This window comes from Camelus dromedarius, chromosome 32, assembly GCF_036321535.1.
Source record: "Camelus dromedarius isolate mCamDro1 chromosome 32, mCamDro1.pat, whole genome shotgun sequence".
In the NCBI taxonomy this organism is placed as follows: Eukaryota; Metazoa; Chordata; class Mammalia; order Artiodactyla; family Camelidae; genus Camelus; species Camelus dromedarius.
Window position 1 is genome coordinate 6,356,490 of NC_087467.1, and position 19,038 is coordinate 6,375,527.

Below are 19,038 nucleotides of genomic sequence, written 5' to 3' on the forward strand. Positions count from 1 at the left end.
TCAAAGTGCTTTTACAAAAGCAACACGGTGCTTTCTAAAAAACTACAACAGAGGATAAAACACTTTACTCAGTCTTCCTACCCCTAAAGTCTTTACTTAGACAAACATTCTGAAAGCTACTCCCTGTGAAGTTCCGTTTCAGAATACATGAAAATGTAGAGCTGTTAGGAAAATCTCAACTCTGAGATAGCCACCCACCACTCTGAGCCTAATCAGAAATGGTTTGTCCAGTGGTTTGAAGGTGGGGCATTTCCAAATTCCATATGAAAGCCCACCTCCAAAATGTTAATTAATCATTGAGGTGAACACTGACGAGTCTCAATTTTTGGTGGGAAAACCAAAGAACAAGATTGCATCTTATACTATGTATCATTATATGCGTTAATATGCCCTGTGCCTTTCCTTTTTTGTTAAAAGTAACATTTTTCACATTAAATTTGTTCAATTTAGTGGTAATCATTAATTTAACAAAAAACTCTGTAAACAAAAAAAAGTTTTCCAAGATACTTAGTAGTTGATTAGATGCATTTCAAGGAAATGGAAAGTTGGTAAAAGAAGTTAAGGCCAACATTATAATCTTCTCTAAGGCAGTTCGTTTGCTGAGTGACTTAATATTTTTCCAAATATCTGGGGAGGGAATGTCACTGAAAGTTTCATATTTGTCTTCATCCTCTCTTGACAATCCCTTGCTGGCTCAGAAATACACACAGCATCAGTAAAAGACAAAGCATGTTACAGAAAGAAGTTTCTAAGGCATATAGTCTCCTGATACAAGGAGAGGTTCCTCCAGTACCTCTCACCCAAGGGGAAAGAAATAGAAATAGAATTAAAGAAGTAGACCTTTTCAGATTTGAACTGCTTCTTGACAAACAAGGGAAAACTGGGCAGCAAAGGGGCCCGGAGGTGGGGTGGCCAGGGCAGGCAGAGGGAAGGGCAGGGGAGGGGAGAGAGGAGCCCGGTCAGCAGGAGGAGGAGCTTGTACAGTGGTCGGAGGGCAACTCTGGGTGGGGGGTGGGGGGGGTGGTTTTGAAAGGCTTTGAGCAGCAGAATGTCCTGGTCAGATCTGCACTTCAGGAAGATCATGCTGCAAAATGGGTGAAGGGCTGGCAGAGAATCTTGCTGAAGGAGAGGGACCACAGGGAGAGTGTCACAAAAGTCCAAAACAGAGGTGTTGAGAACCCCAAATTATGGTACTAGCAGCTGGAGTGGAAAGGGCTCATGGGAACAAGTCAAAATTATATATTCTTAAGAAGTAGAAATTGGAGATCAAACAAAATAAGTGCCATTCACCAAAGAGTTGTGGGAGGGGGGTGTATGAATGCATAGGTGATGGCTCGGTCAGTCACCTGTGTTGGGTAAACAAAGGTGCCCAGGACAGGGGTTAAGGACTTGTCCCACTTCCTAAGTGATATCCAACCCATCTTCTCATATTTCAGAGTAATGATAATGGTTATGAAGACATGGAAACAACCTAAATGTTCACTGACAGATGACTGGATAAAGAAGGTGTGGTATATTTATACAGTGGAATACTACTCAGCCATAAAAAAGAATAAAATAATGCCATTTGCAGCAACATGGATGGAGCTAGAGATCATCATTCTAAGTGAAGGTAGTAGGCTAGAAAGAGAAAGAAAAATACTGTATGATATCACTCATATGTGGAACCTAAAAAAAAGAAGAAAAGAGGACACTAATGAACTCACCTACAAAACAGAAAACAGACTCACAGACATAGGAAACAATCTTATGGTTACCAGGTGAAAGGGGGTGGGAAGGGATAAATTTGGGAATTTGACATTTGCAAATGTTAGCCACTGTGTATAGAAATAGATTTTTTAAATTTCTTCTGTGTAGCACAGGGAACTATATGCAATATCTTATAATAACTTTAATGAAAAAGAATATGAAAATGAGTATTTGTATGTATACGCATGACTGGGACATTGTGCTGTTCACTAGAAATTGATATACTGTAACTGACTGTACTTCAATTTAAAAAATGATAGATGGTTATAAAATGACACCTATATCTGTGATGTTCAGACATTCAGGTGTTCGAGATTTGTTTGGAAAGTGAATTCATTTCCAGTTGGTTCACAAGCAAAACAGGATGACAGAGGAAAAGAACACTTGATGATTGTTTGCTCATCAAATTTCAGAGAGACCAGATCCCTTTCTCTTTCTCTTGTGGGGATGCTGTGGCATGGAAAAAAGAAAGATCAGCCTTACTATGCAGTCTTGGGAAAACAATCACTTGTTGGTGGAACGAGAAGGTCCGTGTGAAATTAAAAATACACCATTGAATGTCCCCCAGAGCTTGGCACTTCTTTTAGGACTTAAGCAGCATGCTGATTATTTTCATCCTATTGGAAAGGACTTACAACGTTACTGGGGCTTATGCTAAATATAGATTTACTGCAGACTGGTAAACTTTCAAACATCAACCAATTAAATATTTATTGCCTGGATAAAACGATTCAAATGAAATGAAGCCGAAAAGGAACCGTTTGTCCTCAGTGACAGACTGAATCACCTAAGTCTTAATGATGGATGAATACATCTCTGCACACCAAGATTTCTAAAAGTCAACTTCGCTTCTTCTCAGTCTTTTCTTCCCCCTCCTCCTGCTGACAGCCAAATCAATTCTCATCCTATCGCCTTCTTCTTGCTGTTGGGACTGCTTGTCAAAGGAGACTCACTGCTCCCTTCTGACTTGATTTTACCAGACTCCACTCAGCAGGCAACAACTCTGCAAGATAAGTATTATCGTCACCTTTTTACAGATGAGGACACGGAGGGACAGAATATAAGTAGGACGTTCAAGTTCCCAGCTAATGAGTGGCAGAGCCAGGATTCAAATCCAGGCAGCTTGACCGTGGGGGTCCACATTCTGAATCCCACCATTGGTAGAATGTGAATTAATATAGGGTGTCCGCAAAGCTGCAAGCAGGGTTTAGTGAAGCAGCCTAACTTATGGAAAGGACATGGCTCTGGAGTCAGACAGGCCTTGGTTCAAATCCTTGCTCTCCCACCTAAACCCGTGTCTTTGGCAGTCCGCGAATCTTTCTGAGCCTCAGTCTTCCTATCTGTAAGATGAGGATGACAACACCTATTCTGCAAGCCTGTGAGACTTGAATTAGACTGAAATGATGAGTGTGGGGCTCCTAACACATGCAGATGTGTGCCTGATGCATCAGGGCTGTTACGCTATCATTAGCCCTCATAAGGTCAGACAGCAGGGAGAACACTGTGGGGAGATGCAACATCAGGGCAGATCAAGGAACTGGTGGAGACTTGGAGCAAAAGGAGAATCTGGAAAATAGTAGTTCTTAATTTGGCTGCACATTGGAATCACCCAGAAAGCTTTACAAGAGCACCTCGGGCTTATCCTATGTCTGCTTTTTCAAAGTCCTCCACAGGTGACTCTGGACCGCGCTCCTGCACGATTGGGGAAGGGGAACAAGAACAGCCCTGGGAGAGGAAGGTGAAGGGTGGGTCAAGAGGGAAGGGAAACCTAGAGGATGGGAGACTCTCCTTATTGCTGAGTGATCCAGTCGGACCAGGCATTTAGACTTGTATCAGTGCACCCTGACGGCTTGCTATGTGCAAAGCCCTGGACTCACACGCAACCGCATCCCTCCGCAGGACAGAAGCACGTGTGCTGAGTCAGTGTTTACAGGTAGGTGAGTGCCTGGGTGATGTGACAAGCCAGGATGGGAGCCCACATGTGGTCTGACTATCCCAGCAAGGACCCCACAATTCCCCAATAACACTCCAAAAATAAGAGTGCCCAGTCCCGATGGGCAGCCGATCTCAGGTAACAGACAATTCAGATCAAACTCACTCATTCCAAGGTGAGGATGACTGGTAGACTAGAAGGGGCAGATTTTCAGAAGGAAGAGTTAATCCAAACGTACCTGCTCTCAGTGTCACGTGGGAGAGGTATCTGTACTCTTCCCTCACCACCCACCCACTCCAAATCCTTGACGAGAGGTCCCCACACAAACATGCCACTCTCATCCCAACACGTGTCCAAGGCTGGGTTTTCAGAAACTCTCTGAAAGGAAAATTCTTGCGAAGGTGTAACATTCAGCTCTCAAAAACATGAGAATAATAAAACAAGGCAGGAGCACTGGTGGGTTTGGGAGGTGTCCCGCTAATAGAGCCTAAATCCGTATCTCTGTCCACGTGCCAGCAAGTCCATCTGCAGCGCTGATGCCCATTAAATGCCACGCACAGCGGACATGCAACCCAGCACCAGCTGGTAAGCGTTCCCTGAAAGCCAGCACTCATTTCCCATTGCCCCTAAAAGCGTCTGCAGATGCCATCTCGCTTTAAAAACCAGACAAGGCCACAGTGTGAACTTGGGGCAGATCAAAGTCCATCAGCGTCCCCACTCCTGAAATGGATTTGCCATCTGGCCATTATCAAGAACTTCCTACAGGAGGGTATAGCTCAGTGGCAGAGCATGTGCTCAGCATGCATGAGGTCCTGGGTTCAATCCCCAGTACCTCCATTTAAAAAGGAAAAATAAATCATGGAAAGAACCTGCTACGTGCTTAGCAATGCTGGGCTCAGACCCCTGCACAGCTGATTCAAATTCTGGCACCCAGAGGCAAATCTGACGTACCATGTTTTAAATAAAAACAGCCTCGCCTCATTTAACCAAAAAAGGGGAGAAAAAGGAAAATAATTGTTAGGCAATTCCCAGCCTACATGAACCTCACAGCCACAAACAAGAGTTATTCCTCCACGTGGACAAGAAGGACATCTGCTCCATATGTTGACATGTTCACGGTCACATAAAAACGTCCTCACAGCTGGCTCCTTGGGAACCATGTGAAGACGCATTCTTTGTTTATCCTGAGTTCTATAAACTTTGGTCCTGAGCTTTTATTCCTCTTCGGTTTTTGATTATCGTATTTTCACTGGCATTTTATATATTCAAGAAATGCTTAATTCAGATGTCTCACATCCAACAAATAACGCAGGGAAAACAATTAAAACTTGAAAGTTTAAATTGTATCTTGTAAGCACTGCATTTCACACCCATCAATTTTGCTCCTGGCATGAAACCCCCACCCCACTACCACCAAAGAAAGCAGAGAAGGCAAGGGAAAAGGGACATCTCCAGAGATTTAAAAATGTTTTGATTTTTTTTATTGAAGTATAGTCAGTTTACCATGTTGTGTCAATTTCTGGTGTACAGAATAGTGTTTCAGTCATACACGTACATTCATATGTTCCTTTTCATATTCTTTTTCTTTATAATTACTGTAAGATATTGAATATAGCTCCCTGTGCTGTACAGTATAAACTTGTTGTTTATCTATTTTATATATAGTATATTAGTATCTGCAAATCTCAAACTCCCAATTTATCCCTTTCCACCCGCTTTCCCCCTCTGGTAACCATAAGTTTGTCTTCTATGTCTGTCAGCCTGATTCTGTTTTATAAATAAGTTTATATTATATTTTAGATTCCACATATAAATGATATCATATGATATTTGTCTTTCTCTTTCTGGCTTACTTCAATTAGTATGATAATTTCTAGGCCCATCCATGGTACTGCAAATGACATTATTTCATTCTTTCTTATGGCTGAGTAATATTCCAGTGTGTGTGTGTGTGTGTGTGTGTGTGTGTGTGTGTGTGTGTGTGTGTGTGTATAACATCTTTATCCATTCATCTATCTGTCGATGGACATTTAGGTTGCTTCTACGTCTTGCCTATTGTAAATAGTGCTGCTATGAACATCGGGGTGCAGGTGTCTTTTCAAATTAGTGCTCCTGCTGGATACATGCCCAGGAGGGGGCTGCTGGATCATACGGTGAGGCTATTTTTAGTTTTTTAAGGAATCTCCATACTGTTTTCCATGTTCTGATTTTTGAACTAAATTCTTCTGTAAACTAAAACTTTTTTTCCTCAAAATACAATTAGACAAAATCGTATAAACTGAGCCTCTGGAACATTCCCATTGAACAGCCCAGGGCTGCGGGCACTAACTCGGCCCACTTCCCAGGTGCACAAGCAGAGGGCTGGAGAAACAGCTACCAAATGGCAGTGCCAGGAAGCAAGCCTTCAACTTCCAGCCCCACTTCTCAACCTGCCTGATGTGCTGATGTGTTATACACAAGAAATAGACAGCAATGACTTCACGAAAGCAGGAAAATGGAAAAGAACATTAATGCGTTATCACTCAACAGTGCATTGGTCTTCTATCAGGGTGTTAATACATCGTTGATTTTATCAGTCTTCTAGGGACTGGTAACTGGAAGAACTGAAAAGAATTCTGCACAAAGCTAGAAGCACTCACAGCCACACCGGAAGAGCAAGCACGGCAGCCCTCGGACCCGGGAACAAGAGGGGCTGGGAGGAACTCTGTGCACGCACGGAGCACGGAACGACTCGACTCGCCCCGTGGTCACGCCTTTGGCACCCTGCTAGCCACCACGATGGGTGCACAAGAATCCCAGGAACTGATGACTCGGGCCCTGGCATCCCACAGGAACTTGTCAGAGATGCAGGAGCTCAGGCCCCGCCCCAGAGCTACCAAATCCATGTCTCCAGGTGATGCTCCAGCACACAGAAGGCACACAGACTGCCCTTCAGGCACCTGGGACCTGGCAGGGGGTGGGGCCGCATCACACACACCCCTCATCCTTCTTACATGTCAGCTGTCTTGCCAAGTCCTCCCCGCTTCTGTCTCATTCAATTCCCCCATCTACTCCATGGTGGGCTCTACAGCCCCTGATTTACAGACCTGGAGAGGTTATGTGAGGTCAAAGAGCAGCAAGAGGCCAGGGCTGTGAACCGAGGCCAGCCCGGGACCCCCCTGCTTCCATTCCAAGAGGTGTGTCACCAGCACCCCAAGCAGATCTGCCTGACCCGGGGCTGGCACTCCAGGGCACTGGGCAGGAGGCAGTACAGCTCAGGGGGTGGGGGAGGCCTGGGCTGGAGGCCAGCACTGCCCAGACCTCCCCGGGGCAGCCTGGAGGTGGGGAAGCCTCCAGTTACTGAACCCAGCAAGCTCAGTTTCTGCCTCTGTATGGAGGGGATAATGCAGCCTCCCCAGTAATGAGGAAGAGATGTGTTCCCATGAGTCGAGGGCTTAGCACAGGTGGAGCATAGAGCAAGGGTTCGGCTGCAGTTCCCCCGAGGCACTGGGGCATGAGTCAGCGCCCTGAGAATCACCTGGGGGAGCTTTTAAAGGACACGGATGCCCAGACCCACCCCCAGGAAGTCACATCCCACTGGGCTGCAGTGGAATCCAGGTACCAGTTCTTTTTAGAAATTGCTCGGGTGTCCCAAAACAGTGACTACTATTCCTGCCTTAAATTGAAGTGTCTTTGATTGACAGGTGCTGGGAAAAGTGCGGAATCAATTACAAAGTGAACTACTCTAATGAAATCCATAATTATTGTGCTAAGGTCTTCTCAAGACTTTTTGTGTTTCTTAACAAACTCTCCACTGTTTTTTGTGATAGCTGAGTGCTGTAACTCCTTCCTGGAGCATAGCATTAAGATGAACAGGCTGGTCCCTGAATGGTAAGTTCCACTGGAAGAGCCCGTATCTATAAAAATGCCCTGGCACACGGGAGGACTTCTAATGTTCCAGTCTCAGTCGGCGACACAGAAAAAAAGACTTGTAGGCTCATTTATACGCATCGGGTAGATAACTGGAGATGTCTTTTTTTAAGGCGGGAAGAGAATCTCGGGGTTCCGTGAACTAACCAGGATCCCTCTTTCTACGCTGACACCCCTCGGTACGAGTCACCTTCAGCGGTGTCCTGCTCTGTTCTGTCAGGCTCGTTCCACAGTGGGGGCTACAGGGAGGCTGCAGAGGCTGGAACACAACCCTGGCCAGCCCCCAGAGAAGCCAGGAGGAGGGCGGCCCAAGACCTCTCCCCACACCCTCAGCTGGCCCAGGACCTGCCCAGCTCTGGCCTTGGAGGACACCACCCAGGAGGTCACGAAGAGCTCAGGAGCCGGAGCCCTGCACCATCACAGCCCCTTCCCAGTAAAACCGTCCTCGTGGATTTTTGCTTCATTGTCATTATTTAGCAAAGTCAACCCCAGGAGAACTTTTCTACCACCTTGCCAGCTTGAGTTTCTGCCTTGCGTCACTGTTGGCCGCAGCTTCAGGCCAGGCAGCCCCGCCGCTCGGCAGCTGTGAAACAGGAGATGCTGCCGGGTGTAAATGGTGGGTTTTCTGCAGCTGATGAAAGGTCACTGTGGTTCGGGTTTAGACACTCTGAAACCTATTTGTTGAGGCCTTAAAATTCAGAGCGAGATGAAACTGCACTCTGCACAAAGCCATCTCCCTTTCAGACACAAAGGAAGGGGCTTCAAAGGGCTCCCACAATGTCACCTCAAAGGAGAAGCAGGGACTGTCAGGGAAAGAGGATGGATCCAACGTCACAGTCCTGGCCTCGCTGGTTATGAGCTGCAGGACCTTGGACGAGTCACCCCTCCCCTCGGCTATTTTCATGGATGTATCTAGATGCCAACCAAGATGTCTGGACATTGATCAAGAGATGCACTGAGGTTCTTTGCGGTCATCAGAGTTTCTGGGTCTTTACTGAGGAAGGCCTCTCAGCTGCCATGATGAAACGAAAACAAGACATTCCTGGCCTTTCCCATCCCTGGAGCTTCGGCAGGTTTCCTGCCTTTAAAAAAACTAAAAGGTAAAAGCCCTGCCACCCTGAGTCCTCTCTCCTACGCTGCCGGCCCCAGAGGGACCTGCTCCCTGCCATCTCCTCCTCCTCTCGAGGCGGAAATGAACCAGCACAATTTCAAAAGCACCATGTTTAAAAGAGTCCTGTCTACAGAAACCAATGGATGTTTTAAATCGCGGCTAAAAGAACATATTCAAGAGAACTGAAAACCTATGTTCACTTAAACACTCATCCAGCTACGTTAGTCCTGACAGCAAAAAAGGTGGAAACAACTCAAATGTCCATCGACTGAGGGCAAAACATGCTCAAACCAAACAATGGAATAATATTCTACTCTTAAAAGGAATCAAGTACTGATCCATGGTGCAGTGTGGGTGATGCCTGAAAACAGGATGCTTAGGGAAGAAACCAGACTCAAAAGGCCACATATCACAGAAGTCTATTGATATTAAACTGCCAGTAGAGGCAAATCCATAGAGACAACGAGTAGATTAGTGGCTGCCAAGGACCTGGGGGGGGTGGGGTGGAATGGAGAGTAAATGCTAATGGGCACAAGGTTTCTTTTGGGGGGTGATGAAAACATTCTGGAATTAGATATGGTGATGGCTGCACAGCTCCGTGAATACACTGAAAAGCCAGGGAGAATACTAAATGCTTTTTAAAGGATGGGGAGGGTTATGGTATGTGAATTATATCTCAATAAACTCATAAAAAAGTAAGCCTACGTACCTAGATGTGTGGGACGCTAGTGTAAAAATCTTCCCAACTTTTCCGGCAGCATCACTGAGGGAAAGCTGCCCTGTCCCACGGCCTCCTGCTCCCATGAGACAGGCTGGTCACAGTGGGCTCCCCCTACCTGGCACATCAAATCCCTCCCCCTCTCACCCACTTGCAAGGAGAGAGAGGAGCCAGCTCCGTCTCTGAGCATCCTCTCCTGGGCAACTAACACATTTCTGGATGTAAATCAATAAATTGGATTTGTTTAGCCAATTACAGCCAGCCCATGGTACACCCCGTGTGAGATTTCCTGTATGAGAAGCCTCATCCACAAAAGCTGAGGCCAGGTGAAGGATGGCACTCACAGATTTTCAGCCCTTTTACTTCCTTAATCGCATCTGAGACTCACAAGAGCCCAGAGAGCGCAGGATGTTGTTGTGCCCATTTTATAGACTGGAAAACTGAGGATTAGAGAGGCACGATGACCCACCCAAAGTCACACACTAGTAGGAAATGGTGCATAGGGCAAGAATCTGGCATCCGGGCTCCTGGTCCAGCGCTCTGTTTAAGACACCTGCCTGCCCGTCCTTCCCACATACTTGGCAGTTGAGAAAGACCATGCACCTCGTAGTCCAAAACAGTCCTTTTCCATAACTAGAACTCAGTGGCTCACCCCTGGAATGAAGAGTCGCGCATCTGTCCCCACCTGCCCCCCCGCCCAGAGCAAGAGGCCAACTACACTGCCACCTTCAGACCTGAGACACAGAGACGGAAGCTTATGGCCCTGACACTTCCCTCTGGCTCTTCTCCCTAAAACCCCTCCCTCAACATCAGATGTCTTCACAATCCCTTTTCTTTTCCAACCATCTGCTTTGGGGCTACATCTTCTCCTCCCCTGTCCATGGAGAGAAAACAAAGATTGCATCTCAAGGGAGATGGCTGCAGGCACCCACTTCCTGGGCACGTTTGTTGAGTCCTCCGCCCCCTGGTCACTCCTGTTGTCCCAGGGCCGGTCCTGTCCTCACCTCTGTGGACAGGCTGGGTGAGAAGAGCAGCCCCTGTGCCTGTCGGTTCCCCAGGCTGCAGGCCCACTGCCCCGCCTCACAGAGGCCTCCCTCTCAGAGCCACCAGAGTGGCTGAACATGCTCAGACTTGAACGCGTTCACCATTCACCCAGCGATCTGGATGGGGCCTGAGATGCTGCATTCTAAGCACGTGACGCCAGTGATGGAGACCACACCTGGAGTGGCACATTCCAGCGGCCTCCACTGAAGAACTGGGGCTGAGACAGACAGACGGCAACCAGCCAAATTTAAAAGAAAACGGTCCTGCTCATTTAGAAGGGACGTGGGCAGGAAAAGTGTTTCTATCTTTTCTTTGTGTGGCCGCACTTGGTGTGATTGCACTTTTAGAGTCCTCAAATTCATAGAAACAGAAAGTGAAATGGTGGTTGCCAGGGGCTGGGGGAGGGAGAAATGAGGAGTTATTGTGTCATTTGTATGGGGTTTCAGATCTGCAAGATGAGAGTCGTTCTGAGGTTGGACGGTTGCACAACAATGTGAATGTATTTAGTACCACTGAACTGTACACTTAAAAATGGTTAAGATGGTAAATTTTATGTGGATATATTTTACCACAATTTTTTAAAGCAGTGATTAAAGGGAGAAACAGTCAGTAACTTGCTTGCAGACATGTGTGACTTGAAACCAGCTTGCAAACAAGCATGGTTTGAAGGGGAGGGTGGTATTTCCAAATGCTAAGATTCTGAACAAGCACAGGGAGAGAGCAGGAAAGTCAGGGCACAAGGGGGACGACAAAACAGCAGAAATAATGGAGAAACTGAGAGCCAAGACACATTGTTGTGTTAGAGATAAGACGTCTTCTTGAGGAAAAGATGCCAAATTTCCTCTTGAAGATTCTCGGTGTTTCTGACTAAAGGGCTTTATCTATGTTGCCACTGAAAGACCTGCTAATCTGTTATAGGATGTTAGTTACAACACAGCTCTCTATATAAAAATAGATATAAAAACAGATTTCTTCTGTAGAGCACAGGCAACTATATTCAATATCTTGTAATAATCTATAATGAAAAAGAATATGAAAACAAATATATGTGTGTGTGTATATATATACATGACTGGGACATTGTGCTGTACACCAGAAACTGGCACATGGTAACTGACTGTACTTCAATTTAAAAAAAAAAGACAGTGACTCAGGAAGCACTGCCAGAAAGACGGAGAGGGCCATGTGTCCCCTCCCACCACTGCTGCCTGGAGAGGAAAGGTCTGTGCTGACTGAGATGCCATGAGGATCCCAAGATTTGTGCAAAGAAGTTCAGTTCAGAGCGCTGAATTGTTTTAATTTGCAAAACAGCATAAATTTAAAAAGAAAAACACGCTAAGATTAAAATCGCACTCAAAATGTCCTTTTAACTTCTGACATACTCATTCACTTTCTCTAAGTTTACATTCAAGCACACAGCAGGAAAAGTCCGTTGCTTCCTGAGCTGCCTGTCCCCCGTGTTCACTCTCCCCTTCTTTCTCAGGCAGAGAAGACTGGTTTTACTTAGGGTGGCCATGCAACCAGCTAAAACCCTTCATTTCCATGACTCCTTAGCAACTACCAGGAGCTCCAGAACTAAATTCAGGCCAATCCAGTGTCAGCAGAAACTTTCGGAAAGTCAGAGGATGGTACAAGCTCTTTCTCAGCCCCCCTCCTCTCTACAGCTTAGAACACAGAAGTGATGACTAGAGCTCAGATGGTCATCCTGGACTGCAAGGCAACGTGCTAAGAACAACAGAGCAACAAGAGAAAAAAATCACATCCCTGATGACCCTGGAACCGCCCTACTAACTCTGGAATGTATCCCCCAGATGTCTGTCCTTCACACAATAGGAAAGGAATCTTCTGTCTTTAAACCATTCATTATTGTTTTGAGGGTTTTGTTATGCAATGGTAAACTGATTTTAAGTAACAATTTTAAGGAAACTTTTTTAAGAATCCCCCATGGAGAGAGGAGTCTATGAAGATGGCAATAGTGAGAGAGAATACTTTGTGAATCTTCCAAAACTCCACATAAAAACAGAGAAACCAGTGAGCTATGGATATGTGGGATCTCTCTGTACGATTCTTTACAACTGCATGTGAATCTCTATCTCAAAATATATTTAATTTCTAAGTACTATCTTTAAAAAAATCAACCAGAGAGCAAAAAAAAAAAAAAAAAAAAAAAAAAAACAAACAACCCATACACAACATTTACAAGAAAATGACAAGCGTCAAGTACAACTAAGTGGGAAAAAAATTCCACAAACACTGAAACATAAGTGGGTGAGGACACACCACAACTGCTGTAAGGCACGCATCATATTGTCATCTGCTCAGCAGAAAACAGAGGGAAACAATAAGGCATCTGACAGACGTGAGATCAGGGGAAACCAAAATAGCTGACAGGTATTCACTGGAAAGTATGGCAGGCCAGTGTGAGAGTAGCAGTTGAAACTGAGAGGGGTGTTGACCAATCCAGCACGAGGCAGGTCATGAGCCCATTGCTGGACTAAAAGCGTGGGGCCGTCTAGTCCCTAGGAACTCTTGAAACTGGACCCCAGGGCACCCCTCCAGGATAGGAGTCACTGCTGGGAGTGGAATCAAAACCGAGCAAGACAGGAGCAATAATACAGAGGAAAGTGATGGTCCAATTAAAGATGAGAGACAGAAACAGAGCCCAGAAATCTCAGAATGCAACCAGCCGTGTTTCTGAACACGCTATCAAAAGAGACAAGGAAGCTCTGTGAAGTTAGAAAAACAACTCTGAAACAAGCCTCCTCCTAAAAGTTCAGAAAAACTTATTTCACATAAAAATGAGCAACACAAAAGCATAAAGGTCAAACTACATGCAGAGTCGTTAGAGGGAAAACGTGAATAAGGAGCTGAGCAACATCTTTACAGACAGTGAAAGCGTGCCAGAAGGACCCATCTAAAGAACAAATCAAATTTGTACCCCAGTTTTTTAAAAATGGGAAAAATATATAGTGAAATGATAAAAGACAAGGAAGAACAATATAAATCAGAAATAGGAAAACTCAGACATGAGAACTCGGGCACTTCAAAAAACAAGAAAATTCCTAATATTCAGAAATGACTCTTAAAGTGAAATAAACACAGAAGCAAATAAACACAACAGGTAATCCTTTAAGTTATAGGGAAAGTCAAATTGGGGCTATGTCTTTTAATTCAAAAAGAAGAAAATAATTCAAAAGAAAGCACATTATTCCTGGTAGGTAAAGAAGCTCTAACACACAGAAAATAGGAGTCCCTGAAGAAGACAAGCAAAACAAGGGAAAAGAACCAACATTTAAAACTATAATACAAGAATACTTTCCTAAAATTAAAAAATATATGTATTTGAAAACACATATTGAAAGAGCATGCTGTGTACCTGAGAATACTGGTCCAGAATGACTCACCCCAAGACACAGTCTAATTACTGAACTTCACAGGAGAAGAAAAAAAAAAGTTGTTTGGGAGTCTTAGCAAAAAAAAAAAAAAAAAAAGTGACTTATAGGGGAAAGAAAAGTGGATCAGCACCAGACTCTTCAAAAGCAACACTTTACATAGAAGAAAATGGGGTGATAAAAAGAAGATGGGAGCCAAGGACATGACATACAGTAAAACTTAAGTATAAACTGTATCAATAAACTGTTAACTGTGCAAAACCCTGAAGGTTTTCCTAAAGAATCTATTAGAACGAGGGTCCTCAAATTTTTTATCTTCAACTCCTTATCCTCATCAAATTACTAAGGAGCCCAAAGAGCTTTGTTTATGTGGGTGCTAGACACATCATTTACCTTTTAGGAATTAAAACAAATTTTAATGTATTTTTAATTAGTCAAAAGTAACAAACTCATTATATGCCAACATCAATAGCATATTTTAGGAAAAACAACTGTTTCCCTAAACAAAAATAATTAGCGAACAGAGTAGCATTGTTTTCATTGTTTTAGATCGCTTCACTATCTCTCCTGATACAAACAGCCAGACTCACCTGTCTGCTTATGCGTTCAGTCGGCTGGGGTATCGCAGGTCCCAGAGCTGTACCCTCGTGAGGGGGAGAAAGTGGTGGGAAAGGGGGAAACATCTTAGAATGATCATGAGCCCTGATATTTAGTGCTCAATATCACTAATTATCCGAGAAATGCAAATCAAAACTACAGTGAGGTATCACCTCACACCAGTCAGAATGGCCGTCATTCAAAAATCCACAAATGACAAATGCTGGAGAGGCTGTGGAGAAAGGGGAACCCTCCTACATTGCTGGTGGGAATGCAGTTTGGTGCAGCCACTGTGGAAAACAGTGTGGAGATTCCTCAAAAGACTAGGAATAGACTTACCATATGACCCAGGAATCCCACTCCTGGGCTTGTATCCAGAAGGAAATCTACTTCAGGATGACACCTGCACCCCAATGTTCATAGCAGCACTATTTACAATAGCCAAAACATGGAAACAGCCTAAATGTCCATCAACAGGTAACTGGATAAAGAAGAGGTGGTATATTTATACAATGGAATACTACCCAGCCATAAAAACCGACAACATAATGCCATTTGCAGCAACATGGATGCTCCTGGAGAATGTCATTCTAAGTGAAGTAAGCCAGAAAGAGAAAGAAAAATACCATATGAGATCGCTCATATGTGGAATCTAAAAAACAAAAACAAAAACAAACAAACAAACAAAAACAAAGCGTAAATACAGGACAGAAATAGACTCACAGACAGAGAATACAGACTTGTGGTTACCAGGGGGGTGGAGGGTGGGAAGGGATAGACTGGGATTTCAAAATTGTAGAATAGATAAACAATATTACACTGTATAGCACAGGGAAATATACACAAAATGTTATGATAACTCACAGAGAAAAAAATGTGACAATGAGTGTGTATATGTCCATGAATGACTGAAAAATTGTGCCGAACACTGGAAGTTGACACAACATTGTAAAATGATTATAAATCAATAAAAAAATGTTAAAAAAAAAAAAAAAAGAATGATCATGAGAACAGCTTTGACCTCAAGGACTCCGTGCCTGGAGGATGAGCTACAGACACACAAAATGACTAGAAAGACAAGAATATAAGTTTTGGGGGTGAACTTTAAACATGAAGATACTTGTAGAACTAAGAGTCAACAAGGGCTAAAATGAAGAGAGGACAGTCTGAGATGGCTACATATCCTGACTCTGCAGATACAGAACTGCTAAAAAATGAGGAGAGCAAATGCAAAAAAAAAAATAAAATCTTAACTCTTCTCAGTAATTATACTGCTGGTGGTAACAGTCTTGTTAATCTCATACTTCCCGGAGTGTCAGGGAAGGCAAAGGGGTAAATATGGGCTATTCAATCCACCCCCGGGTTTGTGTGCAGGATCAGAAGCAACCCTAAACTCATATCCCAGCTCTCCCTTCTCACATGCCTCTAGTACCATCTTTCCAAGCAAGATATCTGGTCCTTATTCTAGGCTTGACCGGCCCCAAACTGAACACGTGACCATCTCCCCAAACCAGCCACCCAGTCAGGTCCTCCGTCTCCTTTAGGTTTAGCTGTCCTCCCACCGTGTGGGGTTGGAAACTGCTGGGTTTTCCCCAACTGGCTTTCTCTCCAGGTCATCAAAAATATTCATAAAGAACATTGTCTTAACTGCCTACGGACACCTGTTCAAAGTGTGTGTCCTCTCACACAATAATTCACTCTCCGTGTGTAGACCTGGGAGGTGGGGTTGAGTAAATCACTGTCTCACCACACAGTCCAGCACTCTGTGTGCGTCTGTAGGTGTGTTCATGCTTGCTCTCACACACCTGGACCGTCCCGGGAAAGATACACAAGAAACTGATGACACGGACGAGCCAAGACAAAGGGTGACCAGGCAGGAATGGGAGGGGACTGTTCACTCTTTGTCCTTTATGCCTTTTAATTTTCAAATTGTTGTAGTACCTATCAAATTTTATCAAAAGGATAAAATTACAGTTTAATTGCAAAATCAAACCAGTTTTATTATATGCAAATGGCCCTATACACAGAAAGAATTAGTTAATAATTCTAGGGAAACTCAATTTATAAGCACAAACCAATTAAAAGACAGAATGAGTTTATATATATATATATACACACACACATATACATATATATATTTTTTTTGACTGGTATAGTTTACAATGATGTGTCCATTTCTGGTGTACAGCACAATGCTTCAGTCATACATGAACGTACATATATTCATTTTCATATTCTTTTTCACCATAAGTTACTACAAGATATCGAATATAGTTCCCTGCACTTTTACGGCTGGAGCTTGTTGTTTATCTGTTCTATATACATCAGTTAGTATCTGCAAACCTCAGACTCCCAGTTTATCCCTTCCTACACCCCGCTCCCAGGTACAGTTTTTAGTAGCTAGAAAAAAACAAAACCCCAAGCCAGTCAGCCTTTGCCCAGGGAGGCAGTAACTCCTGCCTCAGCCCTGGCTGGAGGCAGACAGACAGCTGGGCAGGTGTATTCACCCTTCCTCTTGGCTTCTCTGTCCCTTACTCAGGTCCCTTCAAATCAAAGTGTGAGCTTGGTTCTCTGCAGAATTCAGCCTACATGAACTTCACTGAAACATATCCGTGCACCGGTATAATATCCCCCCAATACTTAGGAAACCCAGACAAAACCAGAACCCACGCCCGTCATGCTGCATGGCATCAGCTGAGACTCAGGAAGGGTCTGGTCAAAACAGAAATGATGTCACTCAGACCAATGGGGTGGAATTTTAAAGGGGGCCTCCATTTTTTTCCAAAGAGGCTCAATATAAGAAGCACCCATTTTCGTAAGATTTGGGTGGATTTTTAAAACCTGTAGCTACATTTTCTGTGCCTTTGTATGATGATCTAAATAAATCAGAACCAAAATACTGGTTTCTTCCTCCAGACCACCTCAAAGAGATACCCCAAACAAAGAGAAACCTCTAGGTTCTAAGGCAGTGACCTCCCTTTACAACGAAACTACCAGGATGTTTGAGGACCAGTTGCAGTAACAAATTCATCCCAGATGCTGGTCACTTCTGTTTCTTTGTTCCGTATCATCTGTCATGGTCCATATTTGTCTGATACACTGTTTTGTGTCGTTTTAATACTGCATATCACTTCCAATCATTTTAGGAAACAGGAAAAAGTCTACCCGCAGTCAGTCACTCACGGAGTCAACCACTGTCTCCTTCAATCACACTTCACACACAATTATAACCCTGGAGCCCCTCCCCACTGCCAAGACCCCCTCTGGCCAGCGACACCAGCCTCCTCTCCTCCACCCTGACCTCTGAGCTCCTCCTCACCCAATTCCTCCTATATACCACCTCCAGAATATTCCTCCTCAAATCCTGTTCCCATCAGATCACTCCCCTGCTCAAAATCTGATTTCAATGATTTCCTTATTTTCTATTTAGTAAAGTAAGAAATCTCACTGTCTCCTTGTAAAGCCTGTCTACACAAAGTCTTTATTAATCATCTTTATCTGGGCATCCCAGTATTTTATCATCGTGTTTGAAACTGACAATGAACCCTTGAAGCAGACAGCATCCTCCCCAGTTGACAGCTCAGAAAACCCAGATATTTCTCAGCCACACCACCCTCCTAACCCTGCCAGACCCACATCCATGTTGTTTCCTGCCTTGATCTTCTGTCCAAGTAGGTTGGATTCTCTTTGCTGCCAAACTGCCTTTACTCCTGCGCACGTGCATCTACGTGTCTTTTCACCAGGGGCACCTTCAGCCCCTCCGTGTTACCTACTAAAATCCTTCCAGGCTCTGATCAAGCGGCACACCTCCCAGACCTTTCCTATGACCAATTTATCTGTACATCCCAGGCCTGTGAATCCAAACGGATTAGCTCTCTGCCCTCGAGGGGGAGCCCATCAGAACCCAGATCTGCCCAATGTGGGGGCCATAATATCAACCCAGTCAGGAGTTAGGAGTGGGCCCAGTTAGTGCAATTAAAGGGGAAGCCTTCTGGCCCCATCAAAACACCCATTTTCTTAAACTTTTCAGAGATCATCCTCAGTCTCCTTCGTATTCTCTGGGTCTGACACGGTGCCGGTCACACACTGGGGCTCTGTGATTACTGGTTTCCTGAGGGGATGAGTCACCAATTGTCTTGGTGTGGATCAGTCTAATCAGTCAGATTCCTCTTTCAGCACCAGCTCTTGTGGGCCTGACTGCAGCTCCTCAGTCCTTCTGTGGCTCTTCTGGGGCCAGGTCTGCCCCCCAAGGGACACTTGTCAATACCTGCAGGCATTTTTTGCCATCGTAAGCAGGGGAGTTGTTACTGATATCTAGCAGGCAGAGGCCAGGGTTGCCAGCAAACGTCCTAGGATGCACAGAACGACCCACAATAAATCAGTATCTGGCCCAAAATGTCAGCACTGCTGAGGCCGAGATATTCTGCTCCAGAGGGAACAAAACAACAAAAAAGGGGGAAGTGCCCCAAAGACTGAGGTCCTCTAAAAGAAGTGATGGAAACATCACAACATTAGTAGCCAGATCCGTCATAAATGCTTTCAACATTACGTGAATGATTTAACTCCAAAATTACACAGCACAGCC

At 44.5% G+C, this 19,038-nt stretch overlaps 1 protein-coding gene across 12 annotated transcripts in view; it reads right to left on the reverse strand.

The window, feature by feature from the left end:
- The window catches only part of FHOD3 (formin homology 2 domain containing 3), a 411,734-nt gene that overhangs the window by 305,649 nt on the left and 87,047 nt on the right, over window positions 1-19,038 (reverse strand). The window lies entirely within an intron of this gene.